General features: G+C 40.0%; 2 pseudogenes; one reads left to right on the top strand and one right to left on the bottom strand.

Moving 5' to 3' along the window:
• The window catches only part of LOC132659081 (testis-specific Y-encoded protein 1-like), a 370,693-nt pseudogene that overhangs the window by 341,232 nt on the left and 10,377 nt on the right, over window positions 1-19,084 (bottom strand).
• Window positions 14,916-16,241, top strand: LOC132658976 (zinc finger protein 280B-like; annotated as a pseudogene).

Consider the following 19,084-nt stretch of genomic DNA (forward strand, 5'->3'; position numbering starts at 1 on the left):
GCCAAAGTATTGGAGCTTCAGCATCAGTTTTTCCACTGAATATTTAGCGTTGATTTCCCTTAGGATTGACTGGTTGGATCTCCTTGCAGTCCAATGGACTCTCAAGAATCTTCTCCATTCTCCAGCACCACAGTTTGAAAAGATCAGTTCTTCAGCACTCAGACTTCTTTATGGTGCAGCTCCTCCATCTGTATCTGACTACTGGAAAAACCATACATTTGACTTTATGGACATATGTTGGCAAAGTAATCTCTCTTTTTTAATACACTGTCTAGCTTTGTCACAACTTTTCTTCCAAGGAGTGAGCATCTTTTAATTTCATGGCATCAGTAACCATCTACGGTTATTTTGGAGCCTAAGTAAATAAACTCTGGCTTTATTGTAACTGAGATTGTATTTGTTTCCTCTTTCTTCTGTCAAGTAGCTTTGAAATCTTCATATTCCTTACTGGCCACTCTCTGCCCCTCAAAGTAACGACTTCTCTGAACTCTAGCGCCAGGGATTCATTTTTCTTTGTTTCAAATTTTAAATAAATAATATTACACAATAGACTTTCTGTTCCCCTGGTCTTGGTCTTCCTTTAAATAAGTGAGATGCATTCTTATTGTATGTTGCTGTGGAATATTCTTTTTTGATTGCTGGGTAGAATTCCCTCGGATGAATTGTCATAGTCTTATATGTCCATTTTACTGTGCCTGAAATTTAAGGCTCTTATTTTTCCTCTTTGAATAAGCTGCCTATGAACATTTTTTGTGTCTTTCATTGTAATTTCTTTTTTTTTTTTAATTTCTTTTTTTTTATTTTATTTATTTATTTATTTATTTATTTATTTATTTATTTTTTTATTTTTTAAATTTTAAAATCTTTAATTCTTACATGCATTCCCAAACATGAACCCCCCTCCCACCTCCCTCCCCATAACATCTTTCTGGGTCATCCCCATGCACCAGCCCCAAGCATGCTGCATCCTGCGTCAGACATAGACTGGCGATTCAATTCACATGATAGTATACATGTTAGAATGTCATTCTCCCAAATCATCCCACCCTCTCCCTCTCCCTCTGAGTCCAAAAGTCCGTTATACACATCTGTGTCTCTTTCCCTGTCTTCCATACAGGGTCGTCATTGCCATCTTCCTAAATTCCATATATATGTGTTAGGAAACAACCTAGATGTCCATCAGCAGATGAATGGATAAGAAAGCTGTGGTACATATACACAATGGAGTATTACTCAGCCGTTAAAAAGAATTCATTTGAATCAGTTCTGATGAGATGGATGAAACTGGAGCCGATTATACAGAGTGAAGTAAGCCAGAAAGAAAAACACCAATACAGTATACTAACTCATTGTAATTTCTTTAAAATAGTTGTATCTATGTGTCTAGACATGAAATTTTCTGACAATGCATCTGGTAGTGGTTTACTTGCTAAGTGTTATTTAACTGTTACAACCCCATAGACTAACCAACCAGGCTCCACTGTCCATAGGATTTCCCAGGCAAGAATACAACAATGGGTTGGCATTTTTCTTCTCCAGAGGATTTTCCTTACCCAGGGTTCAAACCAAGGTCTCTTCAATTGCATGCAGATGTAACTGACTGAGCCATTCTAACATGCAGGTACAGTCAAATGCTTTTTTGAAACTGATTGAAGCAATGTGTATTTCTACTAGCAGTATTGGCATTTCCATTTCTACTGAACAATTGGCATTGTCAGTCTGCTTCATCATATAACTGAGCAGGACCCTGCAGGGCTTTCCCAGTGTAGACCATCCCCTGCCCAACCACCACCAATGTACTCTCTTATTTCTAGAAAAATTTTTGGTCCTAGACCTTCCATGAGTTTCAAAGAACAAATTTAATTAGAAGTGAAAAGCTGCAGAAACAAGAGAAACATCAAGCAAGACAAATAATAATTTGTTGTTGGGCAGTTGTGTTCACTCTTTGTGATCCCATGGACTGCGGAACACCAGGCTTCTCTGTCCTTCACCATCTCCTGGAGCTTGCTCAAGCTCAAGTCCGTTGAGTGTATGATACCATCCAACCATCTCATTTTCTGTCGTCCTCTCCTCCTTCTTTCAAATTTTTCCAGCTTAAGGTGTATTCTAACGAGTCTGCTCTCCCCATAAGGTGGTCAAAGTATTGGAGCTTCACTTTCAGTAGCGTTCCTTACAGTGACTATTCAGTGATGATTTCCTGTGGGACTGACTAGCTTGATCTCACTGCCAGTCCAACAGACACTCAAGAATCTTCACCAACACAACAGTTCAAAAGCATCAATTCTTTGGTGCTCAGCCATCTTTATGCTCCAACGCTCACATCCATACGTGACTAGTGGGAGAACAATAGCCTGGACTACATGGACCTTTGTTGGCAAAGTAATGTCTCTGCTTTTTCATATGCTTTCTAGATTTGTCACAGCTTTTCTTCCAAGGAGCAAGCATCTTTTAATTTCGTGGCTGCAGTCACCATCTGTAGTGATTTTGGAGCTCAAGAAAATAAATTCTGTCACTGTTTCCATTGTTTCTTCATCTATTTTCCACGAAGTGATGAGACCTTTGCCTGTGTGAACCACAACAAACTCTGGAAATTCTTAAAGAGATGGAAACACCAGCAACAGGTAGAACTGGACATGGAACAAGGGACTGGTTGCAAATAGGGAAAGGAGTACGTCAGGATTATATACTGTTGCCCTGCTTATTTAAGTTAAATATAGAGTACATCATGGAAAACACTGGGGTAGGTGAAGCACAATCTGAAATCAAGATTGCTGGGAGAAATAGCGACAACCTCAGATATGCATATGATGCCACCCTAATGGCAGAAAATGAAGAACCTCTTGAGGATGGCAAAAGAGGAGAGTGAAAGAGTGGCTTAAAACTCAAATTTCAAAAAATGAAATTCACTACATCTGGTCCCATCAGTTTATGGCAAAGAAATGGTGAAAATTTGAAAATAACAGCAGATTTTATTTTCTTGAACTCCAAAATCACTGTGGATGGTGAATGTAGCCACAAAATTAAAAGAAGCTAGCTCCTTGGAAGAAAAGCTATGGCAAACATAGACAGCATTAAAAAAAAAAAAAAAAAAAAGCTAAGACCTCAGCCTGCTGACCAAAATTCTTATAGTCAAAGCTATGGTGGTTCAGACAGTAAGGGATTCAATTGCAATGTGGGAGACCTGGGTTCGATGATGGGAAGGACATCCCTGTAGTCCAGTGGAAATACTCGGTGCTCCCATATTAGGACGTCCAAGTTCATTCCTTGGTCGGGGTATTAGATCCCACATACTGCAACTAAAAATACCTCATGTGACAATTTAAATTCCTGCTCCCACTTGCTACAATGAAGATTGAAGGGTCCTTGTACTGGAACTGAAAACAAGCGCAGCCAAGTAAATGAATAAATATTTGAAAGAAAGAAAGAAAATGAGAATTCCCTGTTGGTTCAGTTGTTGGGACTTGATGCTTTCACTGTCAATGGCCAGTGTTCAACACCTAGTTGTGGAACTAAGATCCCACAGGTTCTGTGGCACGACCAAACAAAATCCCAGAAAGAAAACTGAGGAGTACAGAACTCCCAAAGTTTGAAAATGAAGCAGTATCAAAGCAAACGGGCTGAGGATAGAGTAAGAATTGCCAGGAACCCAAAGTGCAAAAGTGGCATGTCTGTAATTCACAAGCCTTTTTAATGTTGTGGTTTAGGCTCCTCTTTCACCTGCTTCTGAACCTAAATAACTTATTGCTCCTAAGAGAAATTGTTATGGGAAAAACATTATTTGAACTGAATGATAGTAAAAATGGCAAATTTTTGAGACAGAGCTAAAGCAGTTTCATGTGTTAATATGAATTACATTTGAAAGAAGAAAGGTTGGCAAAACAATGACCTATGTCAGTGCTATTCACAGACATTTCTGCAGGAATAGAATTTTTTAAAAAAATTTTACATGTATTCCCTAATAAGGATGATCAGCTTTTCACATATATAAATACTTATGTTTCTTTTCTGTGAGGTGTTCTGTTTATATACTTTATCTGAATTTTCAGATGGAGTGTTCATCTGGCAGGTTTGTTTGTTTGTTTGTTTGCTTTGGCCTTTTTGTGAGGATTAAGGGATCTTAGATCTTCAACCAGGGATTGATTCTCTGCCCCCTGCAGTAGAAGCACAAATCTCTAATAACTGGATCACTAAGGAATTCTCAATAAAACTATTTTCTATGTTCTTGTCTAATATGCCACTTTGCAAATGTTAAAACGTAGCCTGTGTGACTGAGGTATTAAATCTTTGAGTGCATTCAGCGGCTTCAGTCTGTCCAACGCTTTGCGACCCCATCAGTGCAGTGCACCAGGCTCCTCTGAACCCACATCTTTTATATCTCCTGTATTGGCAGGCAGGTACTTTACCACTAGCACAAACTGGGAAACCTATTAAATCTTTACTTTAATTAATTTAAAATTAAAAGATATGGCTAGAAGGACAAGATCTTCCTTACAAAGGAGTTTCAATTAACTTGTATACTCAGTAATTTGTGTATCTCTTAGATATTTTCCTCAAGATGAGATTCCATGCCCCTCCCTAAATGTAGGCTGCATTTAGTGGCTTGTTTCCAAGAACAGAATATGTCAGTAGGAAGGAGACAACTTTATAGCAGAAGAACTAGTGATAAGTCGTATTGATAGTATGAATCCTTGATGGGAAGTGATGAGAAAGATATTTTGCCTTGGAGGTATAGTTCTAAAATTATATAAACCCCAGGGCAATCAGGAGAAACATACCAAACCCATATAGAGAGTCACTCTGCAAAATACCTGTCCCTGAAGGACTCCTGAAAATTGCCAAAAGTCATGAAAAACAAGGAAAGTTTAAGAAACTGCTATAGACCAAAGTAAGCTAAGGGAGGTATCTGTAAGCTTTTTGCTATATATCCTCATGCAGTTCAATATCCTATATGGGAATATGAAACTGGGAAAGAACATTTGTGAAAAAACTGGTAAAATTTTAGGAAACCCTGGAACTTAGTTAAAGCTATCCTACTGAAAGATGCTGGAATAATTGTGAAGCATAAAGGAAGTCATTTCACTTATATACATTTTAGACATTGCAAGTATTTTCTCTACATAACACCCACTTCATTTTGACTTCACTGAGATGGAAATCTGAAGTACAATATACTTAACTGAATGGAAATCTTCAAATACAAAGGATCAATAATATTTAGATTGTGTCATCTGACTGTAATGCAATAATGAAAAATTTACTGTGAAAGATCTTTTTAAATGCCATTCACTTGGAAAATAATATAAATAACTATATTAATATATAATATATATCTCTATGGAATTTTCATGCAAGAATCCTGGAGCAGATTGTCATTATTTTCTCCAGGGGATCCTCATGACCTGAGATTGAACCCAAGCCTCTTGTGTCTCTTGCATTGGCTGGAAAGTGATTTACCAGTTGAGTGACCAGGGAAGCCCATGCAATATATAGTCTTGTCTTTAGAAGAGAATATTAGGATATACTTGGAAGTGAATGATAATGAACAGTCTATTCGCAAAAATTGTGGGACACAGTTAAATTTGTATGGAGAAACAATGGAAACAATAACAGACTTTATTTTCTTGGGGTCCAAAATGATAGTGAATGGTGAATGTAGCCATCAGCTTAAAAGATATGTGGCCCTTGGAATAAAAGCTATGACAAACCTAGACAGCATATTAAAAATCAGAGACATTTATTTGCTGACAAAGTCCATCTAGCCACAGCTATGGTTTTTCCAGCAGTCATGTATGGATGTGACAGCTGGACCATAAAGAAGGTGGAGTGCCGAAGAATTGATGCTTTTGAACTGTGGTGTTGGAGAAGACTCTTGAGAGTCCCTTGGACAGCAAGATCCAACCAGTCAATCCTAAGGAAAATCAACTCTGAATACTCACTGAAAGGACTGACGCTGAATCTGATGATCCAGTAGTTTGGCCACCTGATGTAAAAAGCCAAGTCATTGGAAAATACCTCGATGCTGGGAAAGACTGCGGGCAGGAGAAGAAGTGGGCAGCGAAGGATGAGATGTATGGAGGGTATCACCAACTCAATGGACATGAGTTTGAGCAAACTCCAGGAGACAGTGAAGGACAGGGAAGTCTGGTGTGCTGCATGCAGTCCATGGCATTGCAAAGAGTCCAACATGACTGAGGGACTGTACAACAACAACAAATTAAGGTAAATGTATAACATTAGATACAAGAGAAATGAGAGTTACAAATAGTTATCTCAAGAAGTTGTAAAGATGAGCAACAGAGCAATCTTATAGTGATATGAAGGAAGGAAATTAGTAAAGAATGAAAAATGAATATAATAGGAAAATATTGTAACAAAACCAAAACTTTATTCTCCCATATGACTACTAGGAGACTTCTAGCAGAACAGGGCATTTAAAAAAGAGTCTGTAAAGGGAAAAAAATAATTTTTTTAGCCTTTGTGAATATGATCATTGGTGATTAAGTTTTCAGCCATTGATAATAACCAAAGAAACTGGAAAGTCGCTGTTCCAACTTTAAGGACTCCGAACATTGAATTTCTCACAATTTTCAGGTCAGAAAATAAAATTCTTTTCGGTTTTCCTCAGCCATTAAAAGTGTAAAGCTCTAAAATTAAAAAAAAAAAAAAAAAAGAAGAAGAAGAAGAAAAAGAAAAAGTAAAGCTCATTCTCAGCTCACAATAGGCTGTGCAAAGACAGCAGCAGGCTGCACTGCATTGATTTAAATGTGATTCCAAGAGAAGGGTGTTCAAGATCCACTGTACGGTCAAGTTCCTTAAGCAAAGAACTTGCTTAAGGGAGGTCACCCCTGAGGGCTATGAGTGCTGGACACCATCACTGGACTCCCCTGGTAGACTCGGAGGCCATTCTCAGCCCTGTGCCCTGGCGACTGTGCCATCTGTTTTTTCTTTCTTCGCGATGGTGAGCTGAGGAATCTTGACCCAAGACCCTTGAGATTCAAATTCAGCCTGACCACGCCCACAGCGGGTGTTTTTTTGGGGGTGGGGGGGGTCCATCGCCCTCGTATGCGCCCAACTTGGCCTCGCGGCCAATCAGATTGCAGGCGCCGACACCTGGCAGCCAATCATCGGAGGCAGCCCACACGCCTGTAGGGAGCGCTGAGGCGGCGCTCCAGACCTGAGGAGGCCTCATCCCCTCAGGCTCGCCTCATGCCCTCAGGCTCGCCTCCTCAGGCTTAATCCAGGGACTGCCTAGGAAAGGTGAGCGGCACACAGTTCTGTCACCTCCGCCAACGGGGACCAGTAAGGACTGGAGCGTGGTTCAGCCAAAGCAGTGCCGGAAGGCTAAAGGGAGGGTTTCTCGAGTCCCCACTCGCACGGGACCTTACTCAGTGGGGCGGCCGGTGAGGGCCCGCGGGCCTTCAGGAGGGAGCGTGCGGCAGGACCCACAGGCCCCAGGCTCCTTTCTCCCTCTCCCCTCTCTAGTCTGGGTGGCCTCTGCTCTCCAGCAGCATTCCTGCCCGGGGGGTGGGACAAGCCAGCTTGTGCAAAGGGCCTCTTAGGCCCCTGGCCCCCGACACCACACCCAGCTCTCCTGTGGAATCTAATGTATTTAAACACACACACAAATCTTCACGGCCCAACCCGGTTCTGCACCCAGGCACAGCCAGGCAGCCGCAGGGGGGGGAAAAAAAAATCGATCTAGTGGCCTCTTCACTGCCCTGGTGCTTTGGTCGTTTTCCTATTTCCTCTGCCTCTACTCGGACTCCAGGGCTGCCCCGTCCCTGGGGCCCCCGAGATTCAGGCCTTTGGTTCGGGAAGTTGGCAGATGAGGTATTTGTTTGTTTGTTACTGAAAGAAGGGAGGTGGGAGGAAGAAGCTCAGGGAAAAGGAGTTCAATCACTTGCTCTGGTTGAGTGTGAGACGCCTGGTCAGCATTCGTAGGGTAGGACCAGGTAGGGCCTGGGAGTATAGAATGTTCCTGAAACAGGTGACTCATCCTGACCTTTCCCTCTGCTCGTCCCCAGGATGTGACCATTTCCTGCCTAGGAGGTCTCAAGCGCTCAGGTTTTTAGTGGGCCCCTGAGGTAAGGTGACAGACATGTTTGCAATAAGGGACAAAGTTGTGTCTTTCTTGCCTTCCGTTTTTCTCCATTCATTCGTGGGCTGACACACTGCTGTTGAGAGAGAATATTCCTGATTGGGGATTACCTGACCCTGATTGTGGGTGCTGACTTCAGGGCAATCATGGTTTCAGGTTTGCAGCTTTCTGAGTGGCAACCTTAAAAACAGGCAGGGTGACTTGCTTTCTCCTGCCTTCTTGAAAGAAAAAAGTAAGAGCACCATGGGTCTTAAGCTGTGTAGAGCTGACTCCTACCATTTGGTGAGGCTAAAATAGGGAATGCACATATCCTAAGGTTTTAGCTAGGAAAGCAAAGCAATGCAGGTGTGGGGGTTCCCTGGTGGCCTGATGATTAGGATTCTGGGCTTTCACTGCAGTGGTCTGGATTCAATCTCTGGTCAGGGAACTGGGACCCCACAAGCCAAGCAGCATGGCCAAATGAATCAAGTGGTTCATTCAGAGAAAATGTGTTGTGATTTAACATGTTTATGTGGGATTACTTGCTCATTTCTGTACGCTTAAGGGCTTTATTTTATTAAGTAAGTGAACTCCACTGGATGGGGACTAGGGACCATCTGAGTTCATTTCATGCAAGTAAACATGATCATACGTAGCTCTATGCCCAGCAACTTGTGCCTACAGCTGTGTTGGATACTTATCTTGCTGGTACAGCTTTGAACTTCACAGCATGTTTTGTTTTGGTCTCAACATGTGGTTTCATAGGATATTAGTTCCCCAACCAGGGCTCGAACACAGGATCCTGGCAGTGAGAGGGCTGAGTCCTAACCAAACCACTGGACTGCCAGGCAACTCCTGTTTTTAGGTGCTTTTGTGTGTGTGTGTGTGTGTGTGTGTGTGTGTTTAAATTATTGCTGTATTTATAGGAGAACTCTTCTGTGTGTAGGTATGATGTGAATGGTATTGTGTTGTACATATTATCTCAAAATTGAATAGTTTGAAAGAACTTAACACTCGTTATCTCTTGGCCTAGGATCTCTCCTGAGGTAGTGGTCAAGCTTTTATCTGGCTTGGCAACCTCTGAAGACTTAGCTTTTGAATCTAAGCTCTCTCACTTGGCTGTACTCATGGAGCCTCAGTTCCTCCTTCTGTGGGCCTCTCCAAGGGGCTTCTCTTGTGGAGGCTGCTGTCTTTTCTCAGAATGAGTGATTCAGGAAAGCACTTGCACCCATGATAAAGTGCAGAGTCTTTTTTCAGATGTTACACATCTTCACTCTGTATTTGCTTAGTCTTACAGGTCAACCCTGTGATAGATTGAGAGAGAACTACACAGGGATGGGAATATCAGGAGATTCGATTCACTTGAAGGCTGGTTACCATACCCATTAATCCACCATGCCAGCCTTTTTTTTCGTATCATCTCAGTTCTGTTACTGTGAGCAAATTATTTGGCTTGTGTACTCTTCTTGTGTGCTGCTGCTTCTGCTAAGCCGCTTCAGTCATGTCCGACTCTGAGCAATCCCATGGACAGCAGCCCACCAGGCTCCCCCATTTCTGGGATTCTCCAGGCAAGAACACTGGAGTGGGTTGCCATTTCCTTCTCCAATAAATGAGAGTGAAAAGTGAAATTGAAGTCGCTCAGTCGTGTCCGACTCTTCAAAAGCCCATGGACTGCGGCCCATCAGGCTTCTCCGTCCCTGGTATTTTCCAGGCAAGAGTACTGGTGTGGGTTTCCGTTGCTTTCTCTAGCATGTGTGCTCTCTGGCTTGATCTACTCAGTTCTTGATCTACTCAGTTCTAGACCTACTCATTTCTTGATATTCTAGCAAGTCTCCTCTTTGTCCTGGTTTAAGTTTTGTGTTTCTCTGGATGGTTCTCATCAGCAAACAGACTGACTATAATGTGACCTCTCGTTAAAAATCCATCTTTTGGTGACACATCCTGCTTCTGCTGCTTTTATTTCATATTTGCTTATTATAGACCTCTGCAGAGTTGTTCATAGGCTTTGTTATCTCAAGTTCTCTCATTTTCCTTTAAAGCCACTCTTGTCAAGGCCACAAGTGAATTTCAAATGTTTAACTCAGTGGTCAATTTTTAGTTGTTGTTTTATTTAATTTATTTGCAGCCTTTATCAGAGTAGTTCATTTCCTCCTCCTTGAAAAAAATGTTTCACTTGGATTACAGAGTGCTTCTCTTTCCTGCTTCTCTTCCACCTACAGTTCTCCCACATACAATGTGTGACCTTTGTGTGTGTCTTTATTCAGATGTCATATTTTCTTTTAAAATATTTGTTTATTTTGCTCTGTGGCATGTGGGAAGCCCAGGGATGGAACCTTTGGAGAGTCTTAAACACTGGATCTCCCGGAAAGTCCCCTAGTGTGTGTATTTTCAAGATTCATCCATTTCATGGCTGTATAGCAGTGAATGTTTTTGTTTTATTTTTATGGCTGAATATGGTATATGAATATGGTAAATGGCTTCCATGTAGTCCATTTTGAGCATATACCACAGTTTGTTTATCCATTCGTCAATTAATGGATAATACTTGGATGGTGTACTCTTTGTGACTATTGTGAGTAATGTTGCTATGAACACTGATTTTGCACGGACTGAACATTTTCACTTTTTACGGATATATACGAAAGAGTGAAATTGCTTCATCATATGGCTACTCTATATTTAATTTTTGAGGTACTGACAAACCAATTTTCAAATAGTGGTTGTACTATTTTACAGCAATTACATCAACAATATCTGAAGATTCCTTTTCTCCACATCCTCTGCAGCACTTGTTATTATTCCTCTTTTTGATTGGGTGTGAAGCAGTATGGGTGTGAAGTAGTATCTCAGTGAGCCTGATTTACATTTTGCTCGGGGCTTCCCTGCTAGCTCAGAAGGTAAAGTGTCTGCCTGCAATGTGGGAGACCTGGGTTCAATTCCTGGGTCGGGAAGATCCCGGTGAGAAGGAAATGGCAATCCACTCCAGCACTCTTGCCTGGAAAATCCCATAAATGGAGGAGCCTGATAGGCTACAGTCCATGGGGTTGCAAAGAGTCAGAAATGTCTATTCAAATTCTTTCCTGGTTGTTAAATGCTTTTTTTTTTTTAAATTGTTGTAGAAAACATCTAACAAATTTTTACCATTTTAACTATTTTTTCATGATAGTATTTCACACACTTTTATCAGCCTTTTGGAGAAAGAAATGGCAACCCACTCCAGTATTCTTGCCTGAAGAATCCCATGGAGAAGGGAACCTGGTGAGCTTTAGTCCATGGGGATGCAAAATTGGGCACAACTGAGTCACTAACACATGTACACACACATAGTCACAGTGTTGTTTTGTTGTTGTTGTCATTGTTTTAGCTGTGCTGTGCAGCTTGAATGACAGCTCCCTGTTTGAGAATCATACCCAGGCCCCTGATAGGAAACCGTGGAGTCCTAACCTCTGAACTACCAGGGAATTCCTTATCACAGTGTTATGAAACAGATCTCTATACCTTTTCATCTTGCAAAATTGAAACTCTATACCCATCACCTGTCCTAGTAAATAACAACTCCTCTTTTCTTCCCTGTTTACCTAGACCATGGACTCCATCGTTATTTTTTGTTTCCTTTCTATTGCTTGACTATGTTAGCTATTTCATAAAAGTAGAAACTTACAGTATTTGTCTTTTTGTATGACTGGCTTATTTCATTTGGCTTGATGTCTGAAATGATCATGCATGTTGTAGCATGTGACAGAATTTTCTTTATATGGCTAAATAATGTTTCATTGTATGTATATATCACATTTGATGGACATTTAGATGCTTCCACCTCTTAGTTGTTGTGATTCGTGCTGCTGTGAGCATGGCTGTGCAAATATCTCAAGACTCCATGTTAACTTGTTTTGAATTTATATCCTGAAGTGGAATTGCTGAATCATGTGTCAGTTCTATTTTTCAATTTTTTGAGGAGCCGTTAAACTGTTTTCTGTAGCAGTTGCACCATTTTAAAATCTATCCATAACACACAAGGATCCAGTTTCTGTACATGCTTGCCAACAGTTGTCCTTTCCTTTCCTTCATATGTAAACACACACATATGCACACACAATTTTTTTCATACCCTTTTCCATCACAGATTATGAATATAGTTCTTTGTGCTATACAGTATGATCTTGTTTGTCTATTCTATATATTATAGTTTGCATCTACTTATCACCAGTTCCCAATCTATCCCTGCCCCACCTTTCCCCTCTTGGTAATCACATAGTCTGCTCTCTATGTCTGTGAGTCTGTTTCTCTTTCATAGATAAGTTTATTTGTGGCATATTTTAGAGTCCAGGTAAGTGATACCATACGATATTTGTCTTTCTCTTTCTTTTTTTTTAAATTTTTATTTTTACTTTATTTTACTTTACAATACTGTATTGGTTTTGCCATACGTTGACATGAATCCGCCACGGGTGTACATGAGTTCCCAATCCTGACCCCCCCTCCCACCTCCCACCCAATATCATCTCTCTGGATCACCCCTGTGCACCAGCCCCAAGCATCCTGTATCCTGCATCGAACATAGCCTGGCGATTCGTTTCTTACATGATAGTGTACATGTTTCAGTGCCATTCTCCCAAATTATCCCACCCTCTCCCTCTCCCTCAGAGTCCAAAAGTCCGTTCTATACATCTGTGTCTCTTTTCCTGTCTCGCATACAGGGTTATCATTACCAACTTTCTAAATTCCATATATATGTGTTAGTATACTCTATTGGTGTTTTTCTTTCTGGCTTACTTCACTGTGTATAATTGGCTCCAGTTTCATCCATCTCATTAGAATTGATTCATATAAAGTCTGCAAGCAATAAATGCTCCAGAGGGTGCAGAGAAAAGGGAACTCTCTTATACTGTTGGTTGGAATGCAAACTAGTACAGCCAATATGGAGAACAGTGAGGAAATTCCTTAAAAAATGCAAATAGAACTGCCATATGACCCAGCAGTCCCATTGCTGGGTATACACACTGAGGAAACCAGAATTGAAAGAGACACATGTACCCCAGTGTTCATCGCAGCACTGTTTATAATAGCCAGGACCTGGAAACAACCTAGATGTCCATCAACAGATGATAAGAAAGCTATGGTACATATACACAATATACACAGCCATTAAAAAGAATATATTGTCTTTCTCTTTCTGACTTCCTAAGTATTCTTTTTAATGCTAGTGTAGATTCAAGTATTTACTTAACAACATTTGTTGCTACTGTATAAAATGTGATTGACTTTTAAAATATTTGTCTTGTATTCTGCAAGCTTTATATTAATTCTAATACTTGTGGTGTCTTCAAGATTTTCTGTATACAAAAGTATTTTATCTCCAATATACTTTGACTTTTTCCTCTCCATTCTGAAGGCTGGTTTGTTGTTGTTGTTTTTTTTAAACAATTCCGTTTTGTTACCTGATTGCTCTGGTTATAGAACTGCCAGTATAATGTTGAGCCAAAGTGTGTAATAGACTTCCTTGTGTTGTTCCCAGTGTTAGAGGGAAAGCTTTCAGTTTTTCATTCTTCAGTATGATGTTAGCTGTGGGTCTTTAACAGGTGCCCTTTGATTGAGAAAGTTCTCATCTGTTCTTAGTTATTAAGTGTTTTTTTAACCCCTGTTTTGAAAAGGTGCTAGATTCAGGGAAATGCTTTTCCTTCAGGCAGATGTGTTGTTTGTTTTATTGTTTTAAAATGGCATAATGTTGATTGACTTTCCTATAATGAACCAACTTTGCATACCTCCATAAATCCCACATGATCATGGTATACAATCTTTTTTATATGCTGTTAGATTTTGTTTGCCAGTATTTTGTTGAGGACTCTTTCACCTGTATTCATAAGGGATATCGGGTGTGTGTGTGTGATGTCTCTGTCTGATATTGGTATGAAAGAAATACTGGCATCACTTTGCCTGCTATGTGGGGAAGAGACCTGTGGAGTAAAGGATGAAGCATTGTTGGATTTAAGTTTAGCCAGGTTTAGAGGGAGAAATTTAGGATATATCAGTGTGGCATTGGGGTGAGATTATCAACAGAGTTCATTCTCAATTTCCTAGGCCTGTGTTAAGTGCTTGACATTGAATTATGCTGTTTGTTAACTATGTATAGATACTTTATACTTTGAATTTGCTACCTATTTTCTTTATTAACATTTATGAAATTAGAATTTTGTGAATCAGTTGTAATGTGCATTTAACATATATTTTCTTCAAATTTTCCTACAAAACAAGATGCCATTGAATAGCTGATGCCTTTTCAAAAGAGCTGTTAACCTTAAGTCTAAGAAATAAGCATGTTTGTCTTTAAGATACAGAAATGCATTTAAAAGTTAGAAATTTACCCAAGAAGATGCAACTGGTGTGTGGTTAACTTAGAATTCCAACTTAATGTTCTTTGACTCCAAAGTCCATGTGTCTAAATGCTGTACAACAGTGCTTTTGTAAAAATACTCGTCATTTACATATGATTTCACCTAGTGATCAGTAGTGTTGGGTTTATTTTTTATTTTTTTTAAATACAAGATACTAAAGTGAACATCAGACAAAGCTATGATTCTAGAGCCATGTAGACTTGTAATCATAGGTTTTTCGGCTGTCCTTGAGTCTCTTTGACACTCAGTGTCTTTGTCTGTAAGATAAAGGTGTTTATAACTACTCTAGAGTTTTGGAGATAAATAGCACATTTTTTCTGTATTTAACTAATAGTAGTATGTTTATACTTTATGTAATATGTAGTATGTTTATATGTGGCAGTTTGTATAAAGGAAGCACTAGGACTTCTAGCCACAGCCTCTAAGAATAAAAAAGTATTAAAAATATGGAACTACCATGTATCTTACGTGAAGAAGAACAAGAGCCAGAACTACGGAAAAGTGAGGGAGAAACCAAACAAGTAGATGATAACAATGATGAACTGATCTTGGTTGGAGTGGAACATGTAAATGAAGATGCTGATGTGATCTTTGTTGGGATGACCTCAACTTCAAAACTAGTCGTTTCAAACCTACTGAACAGAGTTACCCCAGGTTCTTGTTCAAGGAGAAAAAGGTATGGTCACTTCAGGAAAGGTAACACTCACAAATTACAGCCTGTTAGTCATGTGACTCCTACATCAGAAGCAAAGACTGTCTTGCCAGTTTCTGACTGAATCAAGATCAACAGATAGTCCTATTGTTATTGAACCTTTGTCTCAAGCTGATTATAAAAATATTTCGCCACAAATAGTGCCTAATAGCTTTTCGAAGGAGTTATGTTCTTCTTTGATTACCTTCACAAGTTCATTGCAGCATCCAGTAGAAGCAGCAGTTTCTGCAGGAGATATGAATAAAAGTCCTCATGTATCAAAGCGAGTTTCCCCTTGTGAAACAAATAGCAGAAATCCCAAAAGGCCTAAGCTCAGTGATGGCATTATAGGGGAACATTCTTTAGGTTTTCCCCCTTCAGGTATTTTTCATACAGTGACTCCTCAGCAAAGCACACCAGACCATGTCCATACCTCACTAAGCCATGTCCAGAATGGAGAACCTTGTCAAACACCTTTTCCAAAGGACAACATTCATTGCAAGCCTGTAAGACCTTTAGGGGAAAATGGACTGACCAAAAATTGATTTTCCAAATTTAGCAAGTCCAGACAATATTGTTGATCCCACAGAAGGAAATCTGATTGTGTTACTTATGACTTCTTCTATGGAAAGCATATAGGAATTGGGCAGCCAGAACCGAAGACCCACACAGCCTTTAAATGCCTCAGCTGCTTGAAAGTTCTAAAAAATGTCAAGTTTATGAATCACATGAAGCACCATTTGGAACTTGAGAGGCAGAGAGGTGACAGTGGGAAAAACCACACCACCTGCCAGCACTGCCTCCGCCAGTTTCCTACTCCCTTCCAGCTGCAGTGTCACATTGAAAGTGTCCACACTCCCCAGGGGCCGTCTGCAGTCTGTCAAATCTGTGAGTTGTCCTTTGAGACAGATCAGGTTCTCTTAGAGCACATGAAAGACAATCATAAGCCTGGTGAAATGCCCTATGTATGCCAGGTTTGCAGTTACAGATCATCATTTTTTGCAGATGTGGATGCACATTTCAGAGCATACCATGGTAACACTAAGAATTTACTTTGCCCGTTTTGTCTCAAAATTTTTAAAACTGCAACAGCATACAGATGTCATCATCGAGGGCACTAGGAAAAGAGTTTTCACCAGTGTTCCAAATGTCGGCTACAGTTTTTAACTTTCAAAGAGAAAAGGGAGCACAAGACCCAGTGTCATCAAATGTTTAAGAAGCCTAAGCAGCTAGAAGGATTATCTCCTGAAGCAAAAGTTGTTATTTAGGTATCAATGGAACCCCTTCAACCAGGATTGGTGGAAGTAACATCCATTACTGTGAACACATCTGATTCTGAATCATCACCACCCAAATCTAAAAGTAGGAGGTCAAAAAAAGAAAGAAAAAGTTAATTATACTCTCAGTAAGTTTGAAGCAAGTATTTCAGTCAAAGGTAAAAACTCCATTAAAAACAAAAAAAATCAAATTATAGATTATTCAATAATATCAAATATAGGGAAACCGATGGGTAATTTATGTGTTTTTGTTTTAAATACAGGAAGTAGAGTTTTGCTTGATCTGCATATTGAGATGTTATTTAAAAATCTATTATCTGTTTTTCATATAATTGTCTTAACATGTAAAAAGAATGTGTGCATATGTGTGTGAGAGAGAGAGAATGAGAGAAGTGGAGAAAGGAAAAGTAACAACCTATTTTGGTATTTCACATTACTTGTAGGTTCGAAAGCTCTACTATACATATAATCTGTAGAGTGTTTTAGCAATGTAATTTTCAACTGTTTTCATGCTTTGAAGATCTCAGTATCAACTATATAGCCAGATTTGAATGTCACTCTCTGAAGTGCGTCTTGTGCTGATCTAAGATAACCTGGCTCTGAAAGCGTGCTGTGGAGAAGTTGATGGAGAAACTATGATGTGAGTTTGGACCAGACATGGGATTTAATCAGTGAAGAGCTGTGGCTTCTTGTCCCACCTGAGGAAGAAGCATAGATTCACTCCAGGCATAGAGCCAAGGTAGAAGAGACACTGTCTCAGAGTGTTTTTACCTAGCTCAGGGACATCTCAAGGAAGCCGACCATTAAAATTCCAGTGTTTGGTGAGAGACCCTTGCAAGCATCAAGCAGGCCCTGTGTATCATTGACTGCAGTTGGAGAAGCAGAGATAGTTAACAGAATGAGACCTGGTGCCTGCGGACCTCCTGTTGAGTGATCAAAAGGGGAATTTGATTCATTCCGTCCCCTTTCCCATTTGGCTGGCCTATAGTCACAATGAGGTAGCCATATCTGTGTCACACACAGTAGTAAAGCAAGTTAAAATTCCCAAAGGAAAAAGAGCCTTGACGTCCACTTTGATTTGTGGTGGACCCATAGTTTTAATTGAAAAGGATAAAACACAGGGAATCCGTTCAGTTTTTGAATTGGGCTAAATTGAGTTCTCTTACCCTTAAGCTACAATGGAGATATCCAAGAATAGTAAATGTAGTGAATAAAAATAGTCCAGGATGATTAAACCCTTTTTAGAACTTTTCCTTACCTTTTCCAGTTACATGTGTCTTACCCTAGTTGAACATGTGAAGATTTTAGTTTTGTATCTTATCTTGCCTTGGACACAAATGTAGTCCACTTAACAGCTAATTCTTTGCATGTGTAATTTCCCATTGTATCAAACTAATTGAGTTTCAGTCTTACTCGACACAGTCTGATGTGCAAGACTTGTCTCATGTATTTCAGTAATTATCAAGTCATAGAGTTATCCTTCCTCTAATCTATCCAACCATCTAATCTGTGATTTTACTTGTGGAAACGTTTTTTCTTGTGGTCTCCAAGGGCTTTTACACAGACCTGGGGGGTACCCTCTAAGTATTGGTTCCTGAACATCAGCACACTTGGCTGCCTCCGTAGGTTCTTGGAGTTGAGTCTCCTTCTGGAGTTGAATGTCACCCCTTCTCCACTTCTGGCACAGATACCTAGCAATCTCTGTGCACCATTCAAGGAAGCTGGGATCCTGGCTGTAGACCTATGCCAGGAGAAATCTCTCCGTTTCCTCTTTCTTTCTCCTCCTCTTTATCTCTCCCCACTCTCCCCCCTCCTCAATTTATTTAATCCTCTAAGATTTCACAAAATGCTGGAAAGTGATAATCACCAAGGCGTTATCATCCCTCTCAGAACTGAAGAGGAAGGACTACAGATGATTAAGCTATAGTGAATCTATTGTCTCCATTTTAGGTAATTTTCTGAGTGTAAATTCAAATTCAAATAAATTGTATTTATTTACTCAAAGTTTGATTGATTTATTTGTGCTTTAAATATTTTACTAGGCCTTTCCAGTTAGTTTACTTGGGCCAAAGCACTTTGCTAAGTGTCAGCTTAAACCACTTTTAGTTGTATAAAGAGTGTGTGTGTGTTCTGTTCTCAGGTGAAAACTCTCTGTATAAATAAATATGCAGACTATTGCATTCTTATCGCCTTTCTTCTATTTCTATAGTAAAAATACAAAATGTTTTAGTTATGTGTTTTTATTGTTGCCTAGTATTATCAACACTGTTGCTGTTAGTTGCTGTGAAGTATGCTCCTAAGGAGTACAAGTTGTATTTATTGCCAAATTAAAAGGTTCCTACAATAGGTCCCTGACTGCTCCTCTCTTCCATTCTCGGTCCTTCTACTCTACTATTTTCCCCACTAATGTGCTCTTTTTGACAACACTGGCCTTGGTTTTCCCCCATCAAATTCCATTTCTTCCCGATCCCAAGACTGCAAGTGCTGTTCTTCTGGAAATGCTCTTCCCGTAGGCCTGCATGGCTTGCTACCTCCCTTGTTTGAACTTCACCAATGCTGTTCAAAGAACACAATCAAATCTCCAACCCCCTGTCTTTCCTCCTCCTCCTTAAAGGCACTTTAAGTCTCTGTCCTCTTCTTCTCTCTC

The sequence above is a fragment of the Ovis aries genome, chromosome Y, assembly GCF_016772045.2.
Source record: "Ovis aries strain OAR_USU_Benz2616 breed Rambouillet chromosome Y, ARS-UI_Ramb_v3.0, whole genome shotgun sequence".
In the NCBI taxonomy this organism is placed as follows: Eukaryota; Metazoa; Chordata; class Mammalia; order Artiodactyla; family Bovidae; genus Ovis; species Ovis aries.